This window comes from Lissotriton helveticus, chromosome 4_1, assembly GCF_964261635.1.
Source record: "Lissotriton helveticus chromosome 4_1, aLisHel1.1, whole genome shotgun sequence".
NCBI classification, from domain to species: domain Eukaryota; kingdom Metazoa; phylum Chordata; class Amphibia; order Caudata; family Salamandridae; genus Lissotriton; species Lissotriton helveticus.
In genome coordinates, this window is record NC_136063.1 from 634,324,127 (window position 1) to 634,349,808 (window position 25,682).

The following is a 25,682-nucleotide window of genomic DNA, read 5'->3' on the forward strand; positions in this document are numbered from 1 at the left end:
GTTTTTTCCCTGAAAGTGATTGGCCCTTTTACACTTAGCCAGATTATATTGCAGGGTCCTCTTTAGAGACCAGAACAATCACTTTAGTTAAAAAAACAAAAATCCATGCAAAATTCTGTAATTTAGTTTCTCCACTTGTTCTTCAACACTTCAGTAGTGCAATACATGTCTATCTTGCTCGTGTCATGATGACTGGTCTGGGACGGAGTTACTCAGAGTCAGGAAGAGGATGGAAGAACTCCGGGCAGGAGCTGTGTAACTACCTCATCAACAGATAGAAGCAAGAAGTTATTGACTTCATTTCAATGATAAGCTAAAGGTCTGAGGCCTAGTACTCAGCTATGTGGAATGGAAAGAGGTGTGTTTTGTGAAATGCTGCTGTGTGTGTCTGTGTCTGTGTGTGCTGGACTTGGGTCAGAAGTGAACCTCTCAGTACCCCTCTTGTTTTTTTTTTTTGCTCTGTCTCTGACTTTTCTTGATACACTCCTCATAAAGCTTATACTTTAATTCTGTCCTTCTCCTTCACTCTAAAATACAGTTTGTTTTACAATCTGCAGGCCTTCTATATCTAGTCTCCTGCACAAACAAAAGGTAAAAGATGAGCTCAGCATTCCTGCTTACCTATCAGACCAGTCCAGACAGGCACCAAAGAATGATGGACATTCCAGAGCAGAATGTAGCCGCACCACCTAATTTTGCGATACAGTATCATTTTTCTTTTAACAATCATATTTGGAGAACTAGGTGAGTGGGTTCACTTCACTCCCAACCTAGAAGACAGACTATTTAGATATCTGATTGGGTCTCGGGAGCAGAAGGACAGTTTGAATGCATTCAACTCTACTCTGTCATACTCATTCCTTCTTTCCTTTCATGTGTCCTACTCATTCTTTTCTTTCCTTCCACAACAGATTGATGACAAATGATGTGCTGCTCATTGTCCAGCTTAATGTGATTATGATTAGGAGAGTAACAAGGCCACATATACCTTTCATAAAAAGCACTTACTATGTGGGTGAAAAGTATTAAGGCAGAATAACACCAGATTTAAAAACTGTGCTTTGAAATCATTTTCTTCTAAAAGCTTTTGAATTAACCACAACATACACTTTAAGTGGAAAAGTAAATTGCCTCTCATTAATGAGTACAGCATTATGCAATATGGAGTACAAGTTGTGTTTGTGCTAAAATAATCATTGCAAGCCAGCACATTGGGTGTTTTGCTACTGTCTGCAGCTAGGGAAGCTGTAGTTGACAATTATCTATTTTCAATTCCAATGGCCCTACTCTTATCCAAATGCATTTTTCTTTCTACCCAGACTGCAAAGAGGCAGATGAATCATAAATAAGATACTACGCCACACACCTCACGTATGAAATGTGGATATTAATATTATCCTGTCTGCTGTAAGTAGATGTTGGAAAAATTACGGACTGCACTACAGGGAAATGAACAAGCTATATAGATTGCTTCAGCAAATTCATCACAGTGTATTCCATACACAAAACTTGACATCAAATCATGTGCTTACTTCCACTTTACTCACTGGCCTCGACCACCGCCACATATTATTTACAACAAATTAATTTGCTCGGCATTAAGTAAGGAAAGGAAACTTGCCTCACTCTACTGCGGGGTAGGGTAGACAGATTAGGTGGGTAGGGTGGAGCTTTTGATATAGAATAGAGGGGTCACTACACTGTTTATCGATTCGTCACCTTTGGCTTATTTAGTCACTGTACTAGTTGGTGGAAGCTGAAAGGAAAAAAATCAGAAGAAGTGTAAAATGAATCTGTTATATAAAACCATGACATGGCTGGGATGAAAGAACTTAGAAAAAAATAAAGGAGTGAATTACTAAGAGGTGACTGAATGGGCGAAGAGAAACACACCTTGTTTGTTCGGTTTGCAACGCTTTGATATCTTTGTAAATGCTCCCTTAACTGAAGCAGACACACATTGCACAGCCAACAAAACTGCAGCCACTTAGCATCACAAGTTAAACCATACTGCACTTCGGTCATAGGTGGCAAAATGACAAGGGCATGGAGGGGGTTTGATGAATAATGGGTGGGAAATGTCTGGCTCACTTAATAAATACAGTGAGTTAAGGGAGTAGAACAAAAAATAAAAAAATACCCTCACTTTGAGACATAGCTTTGCTAACCCTACATAAACAAAGTAAGCAAAGTAGGTGAGTAGCATGTCCCTTTCCATGATAAAAGCTGAATTTCTTCTTCATCAAAAAAATCTAAATATTCATTCATCCTTTCATTCTAATTCACTCAGAGCCACCATGATTAAGCCTTACTTTATCTCATCCAGTCTTTCACCAACATTTCCAATATATTATCCATCCTTTCAATGCCCACCCTTTCTTCTAACCATAATTTTGCCCATCCATCCCTTTACCCACCCATCCACCCATTTTTTTTAGCATTGTAGAACAATCTTTCACTCACTCATATACCATTTGCCTTTCTTTAAGCCTTCCAATAATTCATGTTTCCCTCAATCAATCAATCACAGCATTTATAAAGTGCACTACTCACCCAAAGGGTCTCAAGGCGCTAGGGAGGGGGGGTCCGCTACTGCTCGAACAGCCAGGTCTTGAGTTGCTTCCTGAAGGCGAGGTGGTCCTGGGTCCGGCGGAGGTGGGTCGGGAGGGAGTTCCATGTCTTGGCGGCGAGGTAGGAGAAGGACCGTCCTCCTGTGGTGGCTCTTCGGATGCGGGGGACGGAGGCGAGGGCGTGGCCGGTCGATCGGAGCTGGCGTTTGGGAGCGTAGAAGCTGAGGCGGCTGTTGAAGTATCCCGGGCCTTGGTTGTGTAGGGCTTTGTGTGCGTGGGTGAGGAGTCGGAAGGTGATTCTCTTGTTGACCGGGAGCCAGTGCAGGTCTCTCAGGTGTCCGGAGATGTGGCTGCGACGGGGGATGTCTTGTAATCAAGGGAGAAAGGATCACTTGTAACGAGGGGGATGTCCAGGATGAGACGTGCTGAGGCGTTCTGGATCCGCTGGAGTTTCTTCTGGAGTTTGGCGGTGGTTCCGGCGTAGAGGGAGTTGCCATAGTCCAGACGGCTGGTGACGAGGGCCTGGGTGACCGTCTTCCTGGTCTCGGTGGGGATCCACCGGAAGATCTTACGTAGCATGCGCAGGATGTTGAAGCACGACGAGGAGACGGCGTTGACTTGTCTGGTCATGGAGAGGGAGGAGTCCAGGATGAAGCCCAGGTTGCGTGCGTGGTCTGTAGGTTCGGGTGCGGTGCCCAGGGCGGGGGGCCACCAGGAGTCGTCCCAGGCGGAGGGTGAGGATCCCAGGATGAGGACTTCCGTCTTGTCCGAGTTCAGTTTCAGGCGGCTGTTCTTCATCCATTCGGCTATCTCTTTCATCCCTTCATGTAGGTTGTCTCTGGCGGTGGCGGGGTCGTTGGTGAGGGAGAGGATCAGCTGGGTGTCGTCGGTGTAGATGATGGGTGCGGCTCGGGGTGGCTCGGTAGCATCCAGGGGTTCGGCCGGCGTTGAGTGCGTAGAGGGTGGCGGCGTCGTACGTACGGCGGGTGGGCTGGGTCTGCGGGGGCCAGGGGGCCTGGCACTGGGCGCGGTCCAGGCGCGGACGGGCGCAGACGGGCTTACCTTTGGCGCACATTCGCCGCTCATTAGGTGCTCCCGCTGCACGCGTCCGCTGCGCGGTCGCTGAGGGGGCGACAAAAGAGGGGGACGGGAGGGTGGGTCAGCTGGGCTGGGCTAGCGTCTGGGCCAATGGGCCGGGGGTGGGCGGGGCCGCAGGGGGCCAGCGGCGGGAAAAGTGGCGAGCGGCCGGCTCAGCAGTGGCTGGGCCGCTCGGGGGGCTGGGGGGGCGACGGTGTCGGCGTCGGCGTCAAGGAGGCAAGGAGGCTGGCAAGGAGGCAAGGAGGCTGGCGAGGAGGCTGGCGATCAGCAGGCGTGGGGAGCAAGGGGGTGACCCGGCCTTGAGAAAGGCACAGCGGTCACTCAAACCATCAACACTTATTAACTGATCTTTTGGTGAGTTGCAGAAGAGACCATGATAACTCAACCACCACTGCAGCTGGAATAGATGGGGGGGTTCAAGGTGCACACATTGCCGAGGCCCTGGTACTAGCTAGTGAGTATAATTGTCAATAAGCAAAATATTATGCTGCGCCCTGCAGCCGTTTCTCCCCCTCTAACTGACTTGCCTCCCGCAGCAGCACTGGAGCTGGCATCACTGTTGGTCTGTGTGGCTAGAATAAATTTTATTATATATATTTTAGATGCCAGATGTGCCGCCTTTTAATTTTTTTGCAATAAAAATACAACCGCAATGCATCACTACAATTTAGTTACCAATGCAGTATCCTCTAACAAAAATATTACTCTGGGCATTTGGTTTGTTCACACAATGTTTGACAGAACAGGCCTTGAATAATGCTCAAAGAAAAGCATATGCTGTTGGTTGGCAAATACAATGGGAGTGGGTCTTCATACTTTTTTCCAACCATGCTGCACTGTCATGGATAACTGCTGATATACTGTATAAATGAAAATTAATGAGACAGAACACAACATTGTGTGGGGGGGGGGGGGTCCATAAGACCATGGCCACTCTTTCATGAACCCAACTGTTAGAGAATGGGCAGGAAAAAGAAAGCCTTCTCAACAAAGATACATGGTGAATATTATTTATACTCATAGCTTGCTTGGGCCTCCCATCTTCACAGCAGAGTACCTAAAAATTGTGTTATTCTTAGTGTTACTCTTACAGTACCACAAGATATATATAAGAGAGAGGGAAAGATTGCCAACAAAACCAAAGATAACTTAGTGAACTAGAGAACGGAAAAAGTCAGCTACCAATAAAGATAGGGCCACCAGGAGTCGTCCCATGCGGAGGGTGAGGATCCCAGGATGAGGACTTCCGTCTTGTCCGAGTTCAGTTTCAGGCGGCTGTTCTTCATCCATTCGGCTATCTCTTTCATCCCTTCATGTAGGTTGTCTCTGGCGGTGGCGGGGTCGTTGGTGAGGGAGAGGATCAGCTGGGTGTCGTCGGTGTAGATGATGGGTGCGGCTCGGGGTGGCTCGGTAGCATCCAGGGGTTCGGCCGGCGTTGAGTGCGTAGAGGGTGGCGGCGTCGTATGTACGGCGGGTGGGCTGGGGTCTGCGGGGGCCAGGGGGCCTGGCACTGGGCGCGGTCCAGGCGCGGACGGGCGCAGACGGGCTTACCTTTGGCGCACATTCGCCGCTCATTAGGTGCTCCCGCTGCGCGCGTCCGCTGCGCGGTCGCTGAGGGGGCGACAAAAGAGGGGGACGGGAGGGCGGGTCAGCTGGGCTGGGCTAGCGTCTGGGCCAATGGGCCGGGGGTGGGCGGGGCCGCAGGGGGCCAGCGGCGGGAAAAGTGGCGAGCGGCCGGCTCAGCAGTGGCTGGGCCGCTCGGGGGGCTGGGGGGGCGACGGTGTCGGCGTCGGCGTCAAGGAGGCAAGGAGGCTGGCAAGGAGGCAAGGAGGCTGGCGAGGAGGCTGGCGAGGAGGCTGGCGATCAGCAGGCGTGGGGAGCAAGGGGGTGACCCGGCCTTGAGAAAGGCACAGCGGTCACTCAAACCATCAACACTTATTAACTGATCTTTTGGTGAGTTGCAGAAGAGACCATGATAACTCAACCACCACTGCAGCTGGAATAGATGGGGGGGTTCAAGGTGCACACATTGCCGAGGCCCTGGTACTAGCTAGTGAGTATAATTGTCAATAAGCAAAATATTATGCTGCGCCCTGCAGCCGTTTCTCCCCCTCTAACTGACTTGCCTCCCGCAGCAGCACTGGAGCTGGCATCACTGTTGGTCTGTGTGGCTAGAATAAATTTTATTATATATATTTTAGATGCCAGATGTGCCGCCTTTTAATTTTTTTGCAATAAAAATACAACCGCAATGCATCACTACAATTTAGTTACCAATGCAGTATCCTCTAACAAAAATATTACTCTGGGCATTTGGTTTGTTCACACAATGTTTGACAGAACAGGCCTTGAATAATGCTCAAAGAAAAGCATATGCTGTTGGTTGGCAAATACAATGGGAGTGGGTCTTCATACTTTTTTCCAACCATGCTGCACTGTCATGGATAACTGCTGATATACTGTATAAATGAAAATTAATGAGACAGAACACAACATTGTGTGGGGGGGGGGGGGTCCATAAGACCATGGCCACTCTTTCATGAACCCAACTGTTAGAGAATGGGCAGGAAAAAGAAAGCCTTCTCAACAAAGATACATGGTGAATATTATTTATACTCATAGCTTGCTTGGGCCTCCCATCTTCACAGCAGAGTACCTAAAAATTGTGTTATTCTTAGTGTTACTCTTACAGTACCACACGATATATATAAGAGAGAGGGAAAGATTGCCAACAAAACCAAAGATAACTTAGTGAACTAGAGAACGGAAAAAGTCAGCTACCAATAAAGAAAAACATTTGATATAAGGGAAAAAAAGAGAATACAGGTATAACAGGAATTAAACAAAAATGTAATCTACTATGCTTTGAATGAGTGCATCATATCTCATCCTAATCACCATGGAAAGAAGATGGCAGGTAAGGGTGTCAGAGAAATATTAGTTCTCACCAGCAACACCAGCCTCCAGGCAGCAACTTTCATCCTGGAAGCCAGCACCAACATTCCAATGTACCCCAAGATTCTACCCTAAGCCCACAACAATCATAGCAAAACCCAACATTAGGAAAATTATAAATAAATAATAGGACTTACTGGGGTTAGCAGAGCCCTCTGTAGTGGCACCTGGTGGCCGGTGCCTCCTGACAAGCTTCTCCCAGACCCTCAACAACGTCCCTCTTCTGGCCCTTGGGTGCGCATGTAAAGGAATAATATTAAAAAAAACAGAACAGTGATTCAGTTAATCTTCGCAAAATTATAATGACAGGCAAACGCATTCACATAATTGTACTTCCCTAAAACAGGTCACCTATACTACTAGTTTTGAGTCTATCAACTATCGTTGAGTTACCCATACTAATCCTAAAAATCCCTAATCCAAATTTCCGTAACAAAAACCACATTTGGAAGTAATGCATTGCAGTGAATGATCTGTGATTCTATTCTCATTTCTCAATGTCAAGTTCAACTCCCTTTGTGGACCAACTCATTCTTCCTTTTTTGCACTGCATCGATGCATACTGCAAATCGCTGTTAGCTTGGGACTAAAAGAGCTACATAAACAAAGTCAAAAAAGAGAACGCTATCTCACTGTTATTACTGATTGGCTATGGTCGGTCCGGAATGGCTTCTTAATTATTCAAGAAAGAGATAGCTATAACCTGCACACCTTTTTCTTGTGTAAACAAATCTGCTACAGTAAACAATCTAAACTTATGTTGCCAGTGCGTGCTACCTTGTTATCCTGACCAACTCCTGTCAGGTAATGTAAACAAAGTTAAATATACAGATCTTGTCACATATAGACAAGGTGCACTTTTCTTAAGCCCTAACTATGCTTCTAACTTAGATTAAACCTTCTCAATTTTTCCATTTTTTCAAAAAAGTGTTAATTGCACAAACTTTCTTTCTATTTTCAACATAATTAGTGATACTTCAGTAGTCAGTGAAACAATACATGAGATAACTGTATCCAAAAAAGTTGCCAATATTCCATAAGTAATCAGCGTTCATTTGATATAACATTTATTGTGCAATGTAATTACTCATCAAATTCCATGATTCTTAGGCAGTTTGCTATTCCCAAAGCATTTCTGGAGACCCTTCGTCAGGGAAACACTATAAATACAAATAATACAACATTTCAAAATCAAGATCAAATACTATTCCAAAATAAAACGTTGAGCTTTTTAGGACAGAGACCCATGTCCCAACACAATACAGCATTTCTGTCTGTTTATTCAAGCTTTTACCCACAAGATAGTGCAGTCCTAGAGTGCTTCTGTGTCATATAAACTAGTCCAAAACCTCCTTGTTGTGCCAGAAAACAATCCAAACAAAGGTGACCCAATTACTGAATGCTTTGCACCTAAAAATAACATGCCACATGTAATAAATAAACACTAAGGACCCTCTTTTCCAGAGAAAAGAAAACCTCCTGACAAACGATGCCATGCTCACCTATGCGATCCTTGATAAAGTTAAGCCATTACGGAATGAGCTAGAAGAGAATACATTTTGTGTGTGGGCATTTCCGATGCCTAATATTAATAGTGTACTACCATGTTTCATGTCAATACCATGAGAAACTCCACTTACTGTAGAGGTGTTAATGACCCACGAGGTCTGCAATAATGAATCAGCAAGTTTGTCAAACTCTTTATAAATGAAAACAGATCCCAAAAACGTTACAATAGTCATACTGTCTTAAGCCTCCCTTGATCCTCATCCGTAAAACTTTCTGATATAGTTCCCTCTCACTTATTGAGCGGGCCATCTCAGTCTTCCAACATTAAACAACTCTTTCCGGAACGCCACTACTATAGCACGCTATGTGCGTAACAAAAGCATGCACAGGATATTTAAATAGAGAGCGAAGATAGACTTCCCGATCACTTGAGGGAAGTCATCGGCTGTGAAAAACGTATGCCAACCGCAATACACTAACGTGGGAAAGTGAAAAATAGATGTTAATACCAAAACAAATAAAGGGGTTATAAAATAGTGAAATGTATTATTGGCTGTGTCAGCGCGACTTAATTTGCGTAAGGTTTAAGTGTATCTAAGGTAAGTGCACGAGCCCAGAAATACTATTGTACTCATAACAGTACCCAACAGGTCAAGAGAAAATCAGCTAAACAATATTCCACTGTTGGTGCGCGGGCCTGGCTCCTGTTTTTAACCCATTCTGCGCTGATGACGAGCTCAGCTCGTCATGAGGTTTACCTGTCGTGCGCTCATGACGACCTGAGCTCGTCATGAACCGCGGGGTTTTAAAAACTTCAGCGCGCAGCGGGAAAACCCGTTGCGCGCATGTGGTTAAACAGTGTCCTGAAGGGACTATAGTACCACCGAGCCAGAAAAACCAGAAGTGCTACCTTTCTTCTGTGTAACAGCTTGAATATCCAGCTGTAGTGTCTGATGCCCAATGACTGCATTGTGAAGCTACTCCTTGAGCCATAAGAGAAATCCAGCCAAAATGTGAATATAGGGTGCCAGCGGCAACATGGAGGGAATGACTACTCATTGGTATGGTTGGCTGCAGACTCTGGAGTCCCTAGTTATGCCACAACTTAGAATTGCAGCTGATTTCAGACACAAGAGCCCAACTGGACTGATTCAAGACTGAGGTTGAGAGAAGCCACCAAACTCTGGAGTCTGGGTGGCGCCAATGGGACTTGAGGCACAGTGAAGCAATATTGCAGAGGTGAATGTCCACAGGGAGTAGATGCCTGTCCAACAAGGGGAGCAGAGAATACCAGTGATTCTGGCATGCCTGAGCTGGAGAACGTACATGCTCAGAGTGGGGGGAGTAAACTGGACCTCTGATGATCTATGCTGTAGAGCCAGAGCTGTGACACCCGTGGGATGTTTTCACAAGCATTCATTCAAACATCTAGAAACTAAATGCTAATAATTTTTAGGTGGATGGGAGTATATTGAGTACTGTAGCAAGCTACATAGGATCAGCTGCCACCTTGGCCGGATGAAGTAAAAGGTCTTCATCCACATAGGCAACATTATGCTGAGCCACTGGGTCCCCACCATGCTTTGGCTGGAGGACACAGAGCTGAAATGTGTGCAGCTAGGCAGTGATCTCATAGACACGAGCCCCATCAGAGCAAAGGAGGTTACCTGCCGGGTGGGGTTTAAGAAAAAATCTTACACCTACTTTGCAATGAGTAAAAATGATAACACACAGTCCAAACTTACATTTGATTCCAGAACATCCATGCATGAGGTCAACAAGGATATGTCGCAGAAGCTGGCTGCTACTTAGTAGTCCAAGGAAGCAGCGAAGACAAAATATGAGGCATTTTGCAGGACAAGAGATGCAGTTTACAAATGATCGATAGAGAGATTGATACACTGTCGCATAAAATAGATTTCATGTCAGAAAGGCAGAACAAACATGCTCCCTGACTGGACATGTTGATGAGATGAGTACCCGATTTGGAGAACGATGCAGAGACCAGTCTGGATGCTGAAGGAAGGATGGAAACAGAACTAAACATGATCCACGCTAAGAATGAAGATCTGGAAGCCAGATCTAGGCACAACAATATCCACACAGTAGCCTTGGCTAAAACCATAAACACAGCCAACATGGAGGGATTCATGAAGACACTGCTGATTGACCTGTTTGGCAAAGAGACATTCTCTCAGCTATTTGTGGTAGAAGGAGTGCATGGGTCATTGGCCTCAATGCCTGTCCCAGATCTTCTGCAGAAACTGATAATCACTTGACTGCTGAGTTGTTGAGATCAAAATGCTTGTAAGATAAATGAGATACAATGCTCAGAATCTATGAGATTGCTATTCCCTGACTTAAACATTTCAGTACAAGAAGCCCCGTAGATCAAGTTAAGAAGAAGCTGTGATCCCTGAATATGGAGTACAGTATGCTGTATCTTTCTTGCCTCAGTTTTGTGGCAAAGACACAGAATAATAAGGCACAGATTGTGCCTGACCCACAGCAAGCTATGAAAGTTCTGATAAAGAAATCTCCCGGGCAGACTGATTCCAAAACTGCCAGAGTAGAACAGTGTAAAATACTGGGTTATTAGTTGAGGGAGGGTGAGAACTCATCTCAAATATTAATTGCAATCCTTGTCAGGGTGAACCACAAAATGGACAAAATAAACCTGTGCTTAACTCTTTGGCAGCTTGGCACAAAAGAAGTCAGGCTCACTCAAACAGTATTAAAGTAAAAATACAACACAAGAAAAAACCCAAAGCAATTTGGAAATACAGAGTAAATGTTAATAAATAAAATTACACCAAAACGAGCAAAAAACAACCAGAAAAATCAGAGTAACGGCTTTTACATTTTAAGGCAAAAACTGCCAAGCACCAGCTGTGGGTATCTGGTTGTGCTAGACTGATTCAAAGTCAAAGTTCAGGCCAAATGATAAAGAGCAGAAGGTCTGATACAGGAACTAGGCTCATCCTGGTGGAAGGTTTACCTTCTGACTTGTGCATAAGTTTGGGGATCATAGCTCTCCAGTAAAGCCGGGTAGCTGGGAAGGGTCTAAAGAAGGGCTTAGTGATGACAGAGAGCTGCTGTATTAGCTCTCTGAGACACTCTGAGGTTACTCAGTGGAGTGCGGTATTGAAGTCAGAGAAGACAGTGAGCGGGTGCTGATCACCGTCAAAGTTGGTAAAGCTGTTCAATGAAGTCAATGAAGCCACCGATTATGTGCAACTCAGGTTGTCATAGAGGCTGTCAATTGAGTGCTGTTCAGCATCAAAAATGGTAAGACTTCTGATCGGTGCTTCATGACATTGCTCGGTTTCTCTTGGCATCGAGTCCAGTCATACCTTCGGGTGGGCCAGGAGAAGTGCACTCTGTCTCCAGCCTAAGGTCCAGATCTTTAGGACAATCTGTGTGAGGGGGCAGAACTCACTCCCAGAGAGGGCGGCAGAAAGGGCCAGATCAGGTCCAGTTGAGTCTAGACACCTAGAGAGCAGGAATGGCCTCTGGAAGCTTGTTGTGTTCCTGTAGCTCAAACAAAAGGTTAGTGAACTGACCTTTGGAGTTATTTCTGGTGGTACTGGGTTCAAGGCAAACAAGTCCAGACTTCCTTCTTCAGATTGCATGGCAGTCCCTTTTCTGAATCTTCTTGGGTCCAAGAGTGTTCTGAATAGAGATTCTGAGGGTGCCACTTTTATACCCAATGTTAGCCTGTGCTAGAGGACACCCTCTTTGTGGAACACTAAACTGGTTCTGGTCAACACTTCCCTTTTCTCTGGGTTTGGCTCCATTGTGTTTAGGGAAACAAAGCACAAGCAGAACCAGGTGTTTGCTGCCTTTGCCAGTGACAGGGCAGGGGTCTACTGAATTCAAGCAATGCTGTGAAACTCAGGAAGGAGCTGGGTGCAACTCCTAGACCATCCTGCTCAAGAGAGGAACACCCTTCACACAACCAAGGCACCTTTGTCCCCTATCCTAAAGGAATACATATCACGCCACAGGAGAGTCATTAACAGTCATGTGATCCTAAACATTGGAAGAAAAGCACATTTAGTTTAGGTAGAAAAGTTACTTTTTCAAAATGGTCATTTAAAATCCGACTTTATCAATAAAGAGGATTTTAAATGATAAGTCAAATGAATGAAGAAGTATTTCTGTATCTGTCCCCAAAGTCAAGTTATCACATTTTTTAAATGTAATAGGGTCATCTAGTGTTAGTCTACGGTAGAGATAGCTTTGCTGCAGTGTTTCACTGCCAGGACATGTAATCCTTACATACACATGTTCCACTTTTTAAATACCATGCACCCTGCCCTTTGAGCTAGGAGGGCCTACCTTAGGTGTGACTTATAAGTATAAAAATAGAAGGTTTAGGTCGGGCAAAAGATTTATTTTGTCAGGTTGAAATGTAGTTTAAAAGTCCTAAGTCCAACAAAAATGGGGTTAACAAGAATAGGGTATTCAAGGCAAAGAGTTCTGGTGGGATACAACACAAAAGATGTTCATTTCCAACAACCAGAATGACTCTTAGAGGCATGAGGACAATGATTAAATAACAGCAGGAAAAGTATCATTTGACAAGTGTAGCAGTTTATTACCTAAATGTTGTTGTTCAACAATAATTGTTGTAAAGGGTAACAGACAATATTTTGTTCCCACATAGTATTAAAAAAGAGTAAGAAATAAGTTGTGGCATGTTTCATTCGAATGTCATTAATCATTTTAGTTTGACATGGCTCTGGGGTTAGCTGGACTGCAGCTCGCACAGACCCCATTGGCATTACATTTTATGTTGTTAAACAGCCACCACTGCCTGAGAAATGAATATTGAGGCTAGTATGCTTCACTACTCTTGTGTACCACACCAGTATGTTGACTATCTTCTTGTTTTTTTGATGTTGGGAGGGAGGTTGGGGAAGGTTCACTGCAATTTGAGGGGTGTAGTGTGGGAAGGGGAGGGAGGTTGATAGTTGACATCAACAGTCATGAGGCTAATTATATATTGATTTTGTGCAAGTCAGGTAGCTAATGCATCCCTACTGAGACAGATTTGATATTATTAATGGCTATTGATTTTATGACAAATGACAGACAGAAAACAAGGCTTCGATAACAGCAAATATCATTCCAGGGATAATGCTTTCCTTTAGGAAACGCATCTCACTGCAAAAAATGCTAGTGCAGCAACCAGTAGAATGAAACAATATGTAAGCATGCCCTATTATTTACCCATGCAGAGGAGTACTTATATGAGTGAGAAAAGGATATAGGCTGTGTGACCCAAAGACTACTGTAGATCTTTATGGTAGATATGTACTAGACTGAATCATAAAGATCCGTTATTCTTCATTACACTGCAGCAGATTACTACTGCATTTAATTTTGGTGCAGTGAGTTGGGGTGGTGATTTTAATTCTATCCTAGACTAGAAACTAGATATTGGAGTGGCCTACCCAGCCCAGGTAATCACAAATGACTATGCCACACATAGAGAGTAGTTATATATGTCGCTATTCTTCAGAGTGTAAGCAAGAACTCAATGTTCTAAACCTGCATTCACTTCATTACCCACCAATGCTTACATCACAGGTCTAAATGAGTCAATTTGGAACCAAAAAAGTTTGTCATTCTTTATTTACACAACAGTACATCTCTCCCTTTGTTAAATTAAAAGTCACTTTTTACAATAAATAGGTTAATAATGAAAAATTAAATAATTAGAAATGCGTGTGCCCTTATGATTCTTAAAACGCTAATGAGCCTTTGTGGCCCTTGGATCACATGTCCTGATTGGTTCATCGGAAACCGGGAGATGGGAGTTGAAATGTCAGTGATCTGCATAAGTGGGGTGGAAACAACAGCAGTTGCAGGATCATTAACTGTCTGTCTGGACCCAGTCTCTACTGTGACATCAATGTTTGGTGAGTGATGAGCCACATGTCTGAAGTGAGAAGAATCTCTCATAAGGGACTTCCCACGATGTTGGGCAGTCACCATGTGTCCTTTGGTGGTTGTAACAGTAAGGTGCTTAGCCTCGAAAGGAGTATCAGATTTTATTTTCTGGGTTGTCGAACTAAGGCTCGATCTTCTCTCTTTAAAATGATATCTTTCACCTGATGTCACTTGTCAGCATAGATTCTCATTTTCCGTTTGTGATCAGAATCTTTTGTGCAAATGTCTTTCTCAGTCTTAGTTCGGAGCTTGGTCCATTGAGGTAACTTGGTTGTCAAGTCTGTCTCAAACATTAAGGTTGCAGGGAATTCCCCTGTAGTCAAGTGAGGAGTCAATCAATAATCTCAAAGAGTGGTATTCAAACAACCTTGAGGCTTTATTTAGAGTACTCATGAATAGATCGACCAGACCATTGGCCTGAGTCCAAAGAGACTTTTCTGATGATTTATGTCAGATTTCATGATCACAGGGACACCCCATGTTACACAGATGCCATCTAATCTTTCAATAACCTTTTCATGAGTGATGGATGAAAGATCTTCTACCAACAAAAACTGAGGTATTCATCAAAAATGACCATTAGATATTGTCCATTCTTAAGAGGACCAAAGTAATGAACAGCAATCCTCTCCCAAGCATGGTTAGGCAATTCTGAAATGTTTAATGGGTGCTGAGTAATGTGTGATGAGGAACAGTTGCATAAGTGACAAGACTTCAACTCCTGTTCACCCCTTTCATCGAGATGAGGAAACCAGAATCTGTTTTGAAGCTCTCTCTTTGTGGTAAACCTTTCCTCAGGATCATTTGTGAGCTACTTCAATTACTTGTTGTTGAATACTTTGGAAATGAAAATGTATGCTCCTTGCTAGATTGTGAACACGTTTAATGGACAAACCTGGGGCAGGATTGGTCCCTCTCCTGAGAAAGAAATGAAAAAAAAGATTGGTAAATGGTACATTTTAAAGCAAATACATGTAGCGATGAATCAAGACTTATAAAGCAGTGGGAAAGTATAGTGTTGAAATATTAAACAGTTAAAAACTGACCCGTATCGTGCTGCATTAATATGTTCAGCAGTTAATGTAATGTGTAAATTGTACAACGTGACAACTGTAGCCCTTTAAAATGTATGCTTTACCACTGTCTTGCACTGCATGCAGCATTAACTTTGGAAAAGAATGCTTAACCACCAGGCTTTGGGAATCACCCAAAGCTGCAGGCTGCAACCCGTCTTATAGAAATATATACATACAGGTCTTTAAGTTGGATGAAAAAAGTAGGCTCTCTCTATAAATGAACATGTCAAATACATTTCTGTAATTCCCATAGTGTGCCACCTGACCAGTATTTTGGTTTCTCTCTGAGATGTAATTGCATCCAGATAAATGACACAACAACTGACAAACACCTAAAACCTGTCACTACGATTAACTTTGTCAATGGGTCTTAGCTGATTAAGATAAATGAGTAACAAGAATGATTTGTTAAAAATAATTAGCATTGGAAATGTTTCAATTCTGAAATAGTGAATTTGTGAATTAAATAGCAATGATGCCTCTGGAAGGAGTTTTTGCCTTCAGTTATGTGTGCCTTTTGTTAGATATGTATCCTCTTTTACTCTGCAAATCTTGTCCATCTGCACATCTTCGACCACCTCTCTTTCCTCTTCAGCATCCTCTTTTTACTCTTTCTCGAATGCACTTCCTCCTTTCTCCCTCACTTCACTGCCCCCAAGCATACACTGCACTCCCTCAAATTTAAGCACTTTATTTTCTCTTACCTTTGCCTTGCAAAAATGTTGACATCTGTGTACCCTCTTCACGCACATATCCATGGAATTTCAGTTGCAAATGGAATACATAAACATTGTTCTGTGTGCACTGCAGTGAGGCCAACCCACTGACAGGCACTTTGTTTGGCTTTAGCCTTAGTGCCTGCCCGCTCAATCAAAGCTCCTCATAAACACCTGGCATGGCTCAAGCCTCAAAGTATGCACAGAAAAAATACAGATAGCAACATTATAAAATAGCTAACTCTTGGGGAATGCAAGATTAAATAAAGCATGAGAAATAAGAGAGGAACTAAATCACTGAAATGTATTGCCTCAACATTTTTACTATTCATTGTTTGCAAATTAATCCATGATTTTGGCATCAGTGTTAATTTAGGAGCATGGAGACACAGCCAGTTTTAATGTCATACATCAGAGAACTGTCCACTGTAAACACATATTTCTCGTTTTGCGCTTGACTCTGATATTTGGATCAACTTCGCAAGGGAACAAGAACCCTGCTCATTATTCGGATCCAGTAAGTCCAAGGGGTCGCTCACTACTTATCCTACCAGCGTGTAGCCCCAAAGCGTTGTGGTCCTTGAAGTCAGCATCAGCGAGTGCGCCTCTGCCTGGGTCTTGAGGAAAAAATCAGTCGCGTTGGCCATCCCTGGACACGTGTTTCGAGGTTGTTGCCTCTTGTCAGCAGGGAGTAGGAATGTATATAGGGGTGCTGCGTAGGCTGCCAAAAATATCTTCAGGTCTGGTACCGCTCGTGGCACGTAGGAGCGTAACCCGGGCTCGTCAGCCCCACCGGCTCAAGGGAGCCTGAATGTAAAAGTAAGTCCAAGGGGTCGCTCACTACTTATCCTACCAGCGTGTAGCCCCAAAGCGTTGTGGTCCTTGAAGTCAGCATCAGCGAGTGCGCCTCTGCCTGGGTCTTGAGGAAAAAATCAGTCGCGTTGGCCATCCCTGGACACGTGTTTCGAGGTTGTTGCCTCTTGTCAGCAGGGAGTAGGAATGTATATAGGGGTGCTGCGTAGGCTGCCAAAAATATCTTCAGGTCTGGTACCGCTCGTGGCACGTAGGAGCGTAACCCGGGCTCGTCAGCCCCACCGGCTCAAGGGAGCCTGAATGTAAAAGTAAGTCCAAGGGGTCGCTCACTACTTATCCTACCAGCGTGTAGCCCCAAAGCGTTGTGGTCCTTGAAGTCAGCATCAGCGAGTGCGCCTCTGCCTGGGTCTTGAGGAAAAAATCAGTCGCGTTGGCCATCCCTGGACACGTGTTTCGAGGTTGTTGCCTCTTGTCAGCAGGGAGTAGGAATGTATATAGGGGTGCTGCGTAGGCTGCCAAAAATATCTTCAGGTCTGGTACCGCTCGTGGCACGTAGGAGCGTAACCCGGGCTCGTCAGCCCCACCGGCTCAAGAGAGCCTGAATGTAAAAGTAAGTCCAAGGGGTCGCTCACTACTTATCCTACCAGCGTGTAGCCCCAAAGCGTTGTGGTCCTTGAAGTCAGCATCAGCGAGTGCGCCTCTGCCTGGGTCTAGAGGAAAAAATCAGTCGCGTTGGCCATCCCTGGACACGTGTTTCGAGGTTGTTGCCTCTTGTCAGCAGGGAGTAGGAATGTATATAGGGGTGCTGCGTAGGCTGCCAAAAATATCTTCAGGTCTGGTACCGCTCGTGGCACGTAGGAGCGTAACCCGGGCTCGTCAGCCCCACCGGCTCAAGGGAGCCTGAATGTAAAAGTAAGTCCAAGGGGTCGCTCACTACTTATCCTACCAGCGTGTAGCCCCAAAGCGTTGTGGTCCTTGAAGTCAGCATCAGCGAGTGCGCCTCTGCCTGGGTCTTGAGGAAAAAATCAGTCGCGTTGGCCATCCCTGGACACGTGTTTCGAGGTTGTTGCCTCTTGTCAGCAGGGAGTAGGAATGTATATAGGGGTGCTGCGTAGGCTGCCAAAAATATCTTCAGGTCTGGTACCGCTCGTGGCACGTAGGAGCGTAACCCGGGCTCGTCAGCCCCACCGGCTCAAGGGAGCCTGAATGTAAAAGTAAGTCCAAGGGGTCGCTCACTACTTATCCTACCAGCGTGTAGCCCCAAAGCGTTGTGGTCCTTGAAGTCAGCATCAGCGAGTGCGCCTCTGCCTGGGTCTTGAGGAAAAAATCAGTCGCGTTGGCCATCCCTGGACACGTGTTTCGAGGTTGTTGCCTCTTGTCAGCAGGGAGTAGGAATGTATATAGGGGTGCTGCGTAGGCTGCCAAAAATATCTTCAGGTCTGGTACCACTCGTGGCACGTAGGAGCGTAACCCGGGCTCGTCAGCCCCACCGGCTCAAGGGAGCCTGAATGTAAAAGTAAGTCCAAGGGGTCGCTCACTACTTATCCTACCAGCGTGTAGCCCCAAAGCGTTGTGGTCCTTGAAGTCAGCATCAGCGAGTGCGCCTCTGCCTGGGTCTTGAGGAAAAAATCAGTCGCGTTGGCCATCCCTGGACACGTGTTTCGAGGTTGTTGCCTCTTGTCAGCAGGGAGTAGGAATGTATATAGGGGTGCTGCGTAGGCTGCCAAAAATATCTTCAGGTCTGGTACCGCTCGTGGCACGTAGGAGCGTAACCCGGGCTCGTCAGCCCCACCGGCTCAAGGGAGCCTGAATGTAAAAGTAAGTCCAAGGGGTCGCTCACTACTTATCCTACCAGCGTGTAGCCCCAAAGCGTTGTGGTCCTTGAAGTCAGCATCAGCGAGTGCGCCTCTGCCTGGGTCTTGAGGAAAAAATCAGTCGCGTTGGCCATCCCTGGACACGTGTTTCGAGGTTGTTGCCTCTTGTCAGCAGGGAGTAGGAATGTATATAGGGGTGCTGCGTAGGCTGCCAAAAATATCTTCAGGTCTGGTACCGCTCGTGGCACGTAGGAGCGTAACCCGGGCTCGTCAGCCCCACCGGCTCAAGGGAGCCTGAATGTAAAAGTAAGTCCAAGGGGTCGCTCACTACTTATCCTACCAGCGTGTAGCCCCAAAGCGTTGTGGTCCTTGAAGTCAGCATCAGCGAGTGCGCCTCTGCCTGGGTCTTGAGGAAAAAATCAGTCGCGTTGGCCATCCCTGGACACGTGTTTCGAGGTTGTTGCCTCTTGTCAGCAGGGAGTAGGAATGTATATAGGGGTGCTGCGTAGGCTGCCAAAAATATCTTCAGGTCTGGTACCGCTCGTGGCACGTAGGAGCGTAACCCGGGCTCGTCAGCCCCACCGGCTCAAGGGAGCCTGAATGTAAAAGTAAGTCCAAGGGGTCGCTCACTACTTATCCTACCAGCGTGTAGCCCCAAAGCGTTGTGGTCCTTGAAGTCAGCATCAGCGAGTGCGCCTCTGCCTGGGTCTTGAGGAAAAAATCAGTCGCGTTGGCCATCCCTGGACACGTGTTTCGAGGTTGTTGCCTCTTGTCAGCAGGGAGTAGGAATGTATATAGGGGTGCTGCGTAGGCTGCCAAAAATATCTTCAGGTCTGGTACCGCTCGTGGCACGTAGGAGCGTAACCCGGGCTCGTCAGCCCCACCGGCTCAAGGGAGCCTGAATGTAAAAGTAAGTCCAAGGGGTCGCTCACTACTTATCCTACCAGCGTGTAGCCCCAAAGCGTTGTGGTCCTTGAAGTCAGCATCAGCGAGTGCGCCTCTGCCTGGGTCTTGAGGAAAAAATCAGTCGCGTTGGCCATCCCTGGACACGTGTTTCGAGGTTGTTGCCTCTTGTCAGCAGGGAGTAGGAATGTATATAGGGGTGCTGCGTAGGCTGCCAAAAATATCTTCAGGTCTGGTACCGCTCGTGGCACGTAGGAGCGTAACCCGGGCTCGTCAGCCCCACCGGCTCAAGGGAGCCTGAATGTAAAAGTAAGTCCAAGGGGTCGCTCACTACTTATCCTACCAGCGTGTAGCCCCAAAGCGTTGTGGTCCTTGAAGTCAGCATCAGCGAGTGCGCCTCTGCCTGGGTCTTGAGGAAAAAATCAGTCGCGTTGGCCATCCCTGGACACGTGTTTCGAGGTTGTTGCCTCTTGTCAGCAGGGAGTAGGAATGTATATAGGGGTGCTGCGTAGGCTGCCAAAAATATCTTCAGGTCTGGTACCGCTCGTGGCACGTAGGAGCGTAACCCGGGCTCGTCAGCCCCACCGGCTCAAGGGAGCCTGAATGTAAAAGTAAGTCCAAGGGGTCGCTCACTACTTATCCTACCAGCGTGTAGCCCCAAAGCGTTGTGGTCCTTGAAGTCAGCATCAGCGAGTGCGCCTCTGCCTGGGTCTTGAGGAAAACATCAGTCGCGTTGGCCATCCCTGGACACGTGTTTCGAGGTTGTTGCCTCTTGTCAGCAGGGAGTAGGAATGTATATAGGGGTGCTGCGTAGGCTGCCAAAAATATCTTCAGGTCTGGTACCGCCTGTGGCACGTAGGAGCGTAACCCGGGCTCGTCAGCCCCACCGGCTCAAGGGAGCCTGAATGTAAAAGTAAGTCCAAGGGGTCGCTCACTACTTATCCTACCAGCGTGTAGCCCCAAAGCGTTGTGGTCCTTGAAGTCAGCATCAGCGAGTGCGCCTCTGCCTGGGTCTTGAGGAAAAAATCAGTCGCGTTGGCCATCCCTGGACACGTGTTTCGAGGTTGTTGCCTCTTGTCAGCAGGGAGTAGGAATGTATATAGGGGTGCTGCGTAGGCTGCCAAAAATATCTTCAGGTCTGGTACCGCTCGTGGCACGTAGGAGCGTAACCCGGGCTCGTCAGCCCCACCGGCTCAAGGGAGCCTGAATGTAAAAGTAAGTCCAAGGGGTCGCTCACTACTTATCCTACCAGCGTGTAGCCCCAAAGCGTTGTGGTCCTTGAAGTCAGCATCAGCGAGTGCGCCTCTGCCTGGGTCTTGAGGAAAAAATCAGTCGCGTTGGCCATCCCTGGACACGTGTTTCGAGGTTGTTGCCTCTTGTCAGCAGGGAGTAGGAATGTATATAGGGGTGCTGCGTAGGCTGCCAAAAATATCTTCAGGTCTGGTACCGCTCGTGGCACGTAGGAGCGTAACCCGGGCTCGTCAGCCCCACCGGCTCAAGGGAGCCTGAATGTAAAAGTAAGTCCAAGGGGTCGCTCACTACTTATCCTACCAGCGTGTAGCCCCAAAGCGTTGTGGTCCTTGAAGTCAGCATCAGCGAGTGCGCCTCTGCCTGGGTCTTGAGGAAAAAATCAGTCGCGTTGGCCATCCCTGGACACGTGTTTCGAGGTTGTTGCCTCTTGTCAGCAGGGAGTAGGAATGTATATAGGGGTGCTGCGTAGGCTGCCAAAAATATCTTCAGGTCTGGTACCGCTCGTGGCACGTAGGAGCGTAACCCGGGCTCGTCACCCCCACCGGCTCAAGGGAGCCTGAATGTAAAAGTAAGTCCAAGGGGTCGCTCACTACTTATCCTACCAGCGTGTAGCCCCAAAGCGTTGTGGTCCTTGAAGTCAGCATCAGCGAGTGCGCCTCTGCCTGGGTCTTGAGGAAAAAATCAGTCGCGTTGGCCATCCCTGGACACGTGTTTCGAGGTTGTTGCCTCTTGTCAGCAGGGAGTAGGAATGTATATAGGGGTGCTGCGTAAGCATGGGCGTAAAATCCGCTCCGCTCGCGGATTTTTCGGATTTTCGGCAAATCCGCAATCCGCGAACGCTCGCGAATTTGTCGAAAATCCGTGAATCCGCTCGCGGCGGATTTTTTGCTTGGTTGCGGCGCGCGGCGTGGTGCACGGCGTTCACTTTCCGTCATTTTAGCGTTTGCCGAGTTGTTTTTCTTTGCGAGTGACGCGCCATTTTAGATCTTGCTGCGTGTTCCCGCGGGAGTTTGTCGCCCGCGAATACGTACTCGCGGCTTGCCACCTTGCACAGCACACCTCGCGAGAGTTCGCAATTGCGAACATGTAGTTGCGGCGGAAAGGAACAATCTCGCACTTGCGAAATAGAGATTTTGCAATTTCGCACAAGAAAATCACCAGCAAACAGGATAAACCTTCAGAAAATTATGATTTTTATCAGAATCACTCCTCAGGTTGACATTTGCATGGCCTTTTTTTTTGCAAGGAGTCCATTTTGGGGGGGGGGGGGAGGAAGGAAGTGCCCCACAGTCTCCAACTTCCTGTTCCTGTCCAGCAGGCTCCTCCCAGTGCTTTGTCCATCTCCTGGTCACTTTCATTTGGATCTGGAGCTGGAAGGATTACTTTTTGTGGGTGCTGCTGGATATTTGGATTTGAGGCCTTTTTGACTGTCTTTGGATCACTTTTGGATTAGAAATCAACTTTCACAAGTAAGTTTGTTTGGGGCATTACAGTTGCTGCAAGTACAATTTTGGAACTTTTTCAGAAAATTAAATAAATTATATTGTGGGTAGCCACAGTATCCAGTAGGACCAGGGTTGGTTATGGGTGCATGATACAACTGTTTTGTTGAATTTAAACACCATTGAGGCCATGGATGGGCTGGGATTGTGCAGATTTTATTGTTTTTTGTCGTTTTTTTGGGCCTGCTGGTGTGGCCCTTTGCCCAGGGGTGGTGAGTGTTGCATGGGCCTAGTCTTTCTGTGGGGTGTCTTCTTGAATTTAAACATAATTGAGGCCATGGATGGGCTGGGATTGTGCTTATTTTATTGTTTTTTGTCGTTTTTGGGGGGCTGCTGGTGTGGCCTTTTGCTTGCCCAGGGGTGGTGGTGGTGCATGGACTGAGTGTGCCTGTGGTGTTGTCTCACTCTCTTTGATGTAAACATCATGGATGGCATTGGATTGTGGTGATTTCTGGCTGTTTTTCTGTTTTTTGGGGGTGTACTGTTGATGTGGTCTGGCCATGTGGGTGGTGGTGGTGGCCATCTTGAGTGCTGGCTGGTACAGGCAACATGTGCTTGGGGTGTAAGGGGGCCATTTTGAGGAGAGGCAGTGTCTGAGGCCTGCACTTATTTTGCCTACTTTTCATCCCTTATGCCCAGGGGTAGTGAGTGTTGCATGGGCCTAGTGTTTCTGAGGGGTGTCTTCTTGAATTTAAACACCATTGAGGCCATGGATGGGCTGGGATTGTGCAGATTTTATTGTTTTTTGTCGTTTTTTTGGGCCTGCTGGTGTGGCCCTTTGCCCAGGGGTGGTGAGTGTTGCATGGGCCTAGTCTTTCTGTGGGGTGTCTTCTTGAATTTAAACACCATTGAGGCCATGGATGGGCTGGGATTGTGCAGATTTTATTGTTTTTTGTCGTTTTTTTGGGCCTGCTGGTGTGGCCCTTTGCCCAGGGGTGGTGAGTGTTGCATGGGCCTAGTCTTTCTGTGGGGTGTCTTCTTGAATTTAAACATAATTGAGGCCATGGATGGGCTGGGATTGTGCTTATTTTATTGTTTTTTGTCGTTTTTGGGGGGCTGCTGGTGTGGCCTTTTGCTTGCCCAGGGGTGGTGGTGGTGCATGGACTGAGTGTGCCTGTGGTGTTGTCTCACTCTCTTTGATGTAAACATCATGGATGGCATTGGATTGTGGTGATTTCTGGCTGTTTTTCTGTTTTTTGGGGGTGTACTGTTGATGTGGACTGGCCATGTGGGTGGTGGTGGTGGCCATCTTGAGTGCTGGCTGGTACAGGCAACATGTGCTTGGGGTGTAAGGGGGCCATTTTGAGGAGAGGCAGTGTCTGAGGCCTGCACTTATTTTGCCTACTTTTCATCCCTTATGCCCAGGGGTAGTGAGTGTTGCATGGGCCTAGTGTTTCTGAGGGGTGTCTTCTTGAATTTAAACACCATTGAGGCCATGGATGGGCTGGGATTGTGCAGATTTTATTGTTTTTTGTCGTTTTTTTGGGCCTGCTGGTGTGGCCCTTTGCCCAGGGGTGGTGAGTGTTGCATGGGCCTAGTCTTTCTGTGGGGTGTCTTCTTGAATTTAAACACCATTGAGGCCATGGATGGGCTGGGATTGTGCAGATTTTATTGTTTTTTGTCGTTTTTTTGGGCCTGCTGGTGTGGCCCTTTGCCCAGGGGTGGTGAGTGTTGCATGGGCCTAGTCTTTCTGTGGGGTGTCTTCTTGAATTTAAACATAATTGAGGCCATGGATGGGCTGGGATTGTGCTTATTTTATTGTTTTTTGTCGTTTTTGGGGGGCTGCTGGTGTGGCCTTTTGCTTGCCCAGGGGTGGTGGTGGTGCATGGACTGAGTGTGCCTGTGGTGTTGTCTCACTCTCTTTGATGTAAACATCATGGATGGCATTGGATTGTGGTGATTTCTGGCTGTTTTTCTGTTTTTTGGGGGTGTACTGTTGATGTGGACTGGCCATGTGGGTGGTGGTGGTGGCCATCTTGAGTGCTGGCTGGTACAGGCAACATGTGCTTGGGGTGTAAGGGGGCCATTTTGAGGAGAGGCAGTGTCTGAGGCCTGCACTTATTTTGCCTACTTTTCATCCCTTATGCCCAGGGGTAGTGAGTGTTGCATGGGCCTAGTGTTTCTGAGGGGTGTCTTCTTGAATTTAAACACCATTGAGGCCATGGATGGGCTGGGATTGTGCAGATTTTATTGTTTTTTGTCGTTTTTTTGGGCCTGCTGGTGTGGCCCTTTGCCCAGGGGTGGTGAGTGTTGCATGGGCCTAGTCTTTCTGTGGGGTGTCTTCTTGAATTTAAACACCATTGAGGCCATGGATGGGCTGGGATTGTGCAGATTTTATTGTTTTTTGTCGTTTTTTTGGGCCTGCTGGTGTGGCCCTTTGCCCAGGGGTGGTGAGTGTTGCATGGGCCTAGTCTTTCTGTGGGGTGTCTTCTTGAATTTAAACATAATTGAGGCCATGGATGGGCTGGGATTGTGCTTATTTTATTGTTTTTTGTCGTTTTTGGGGGGCTGCTGGTGTGGCCTTTTGCTTTCCCAGGGGTGGTGGTGGTGCATGGACTGAGTGTGCCTGTGGTGTTGTCTCACTCTCTTTGATGTAAACATCATGGATGGCATTGGATTGTGGTGATTTCTGGCTGTTTTTCTGTTTTTTGGGGGTGTACTGTTGATGTGGACTGGCCATGTGGGTGGTGGTGGTGGCCATCTTGAGTGCTGGCTGGTACAGGCAACATGTGCTTGGGGTGTAAGGGGGCCATTTTGAGGAGAGGCAGTGTCTGAGGCCTGCACTTATTTTGCCTACTTTTCATCCCTTATGCCCAGGGGTAGTGAGTGTTGCATACTTGCATGTCCCTAGTCTTTCTGTGGGGTGTCTTCAATGTAAACATCATGGATGGCATGGGATTGTGCTCATTTTTCTGTGTTTTGTCGATTTTTTGGGGTGTATAACTGAACTGATGTTCCTCTGTCTTCCATTGCTTTTAGGTGCACAAGAAGACTCAATAGAACCACCAGTGCCAGGAAGAAGTCCTGCAGCGGTGTGTGCAGCATAACGTCACGCGACGTCACGTCTGGACACAGAACCCTCTGCAACTCGTGCAACTGCTGCCTGCTGACCTGCTCTGAAGAAGATGGCCCCAAAAAAAGTAACCCGTAGCTCCTCTAGCAAGAAAGGTGCCAGTAAGGAGCAGAAGAAGCAAGTTACCAAGGACACTGGTGTGCCGCCCGCCCCTTTTTTTGTGAGTAAAAAAAAAAGTATGCCTGCAGCAGCTGCAGCGGGATCTGCTGGGGACCAAGCTGGCAGCAGCACCCCCGCTCCATTGGGCTCAGTGCCACCACCACCACCACGCCAACTTAAGTCCAAGCCCTTGAGTGCTGCAGAGGCAGCCAGTATACTTCTTCAATCACCATCGACCAGTGATGTTGGCTCATCGCAAGAAAGCAGCAGCAATGTCCCTCAATCAACACAGGTTGTTGTAGCTCATCTGACGAGTGTTGAACAACCACAGCGGCAACAACAATC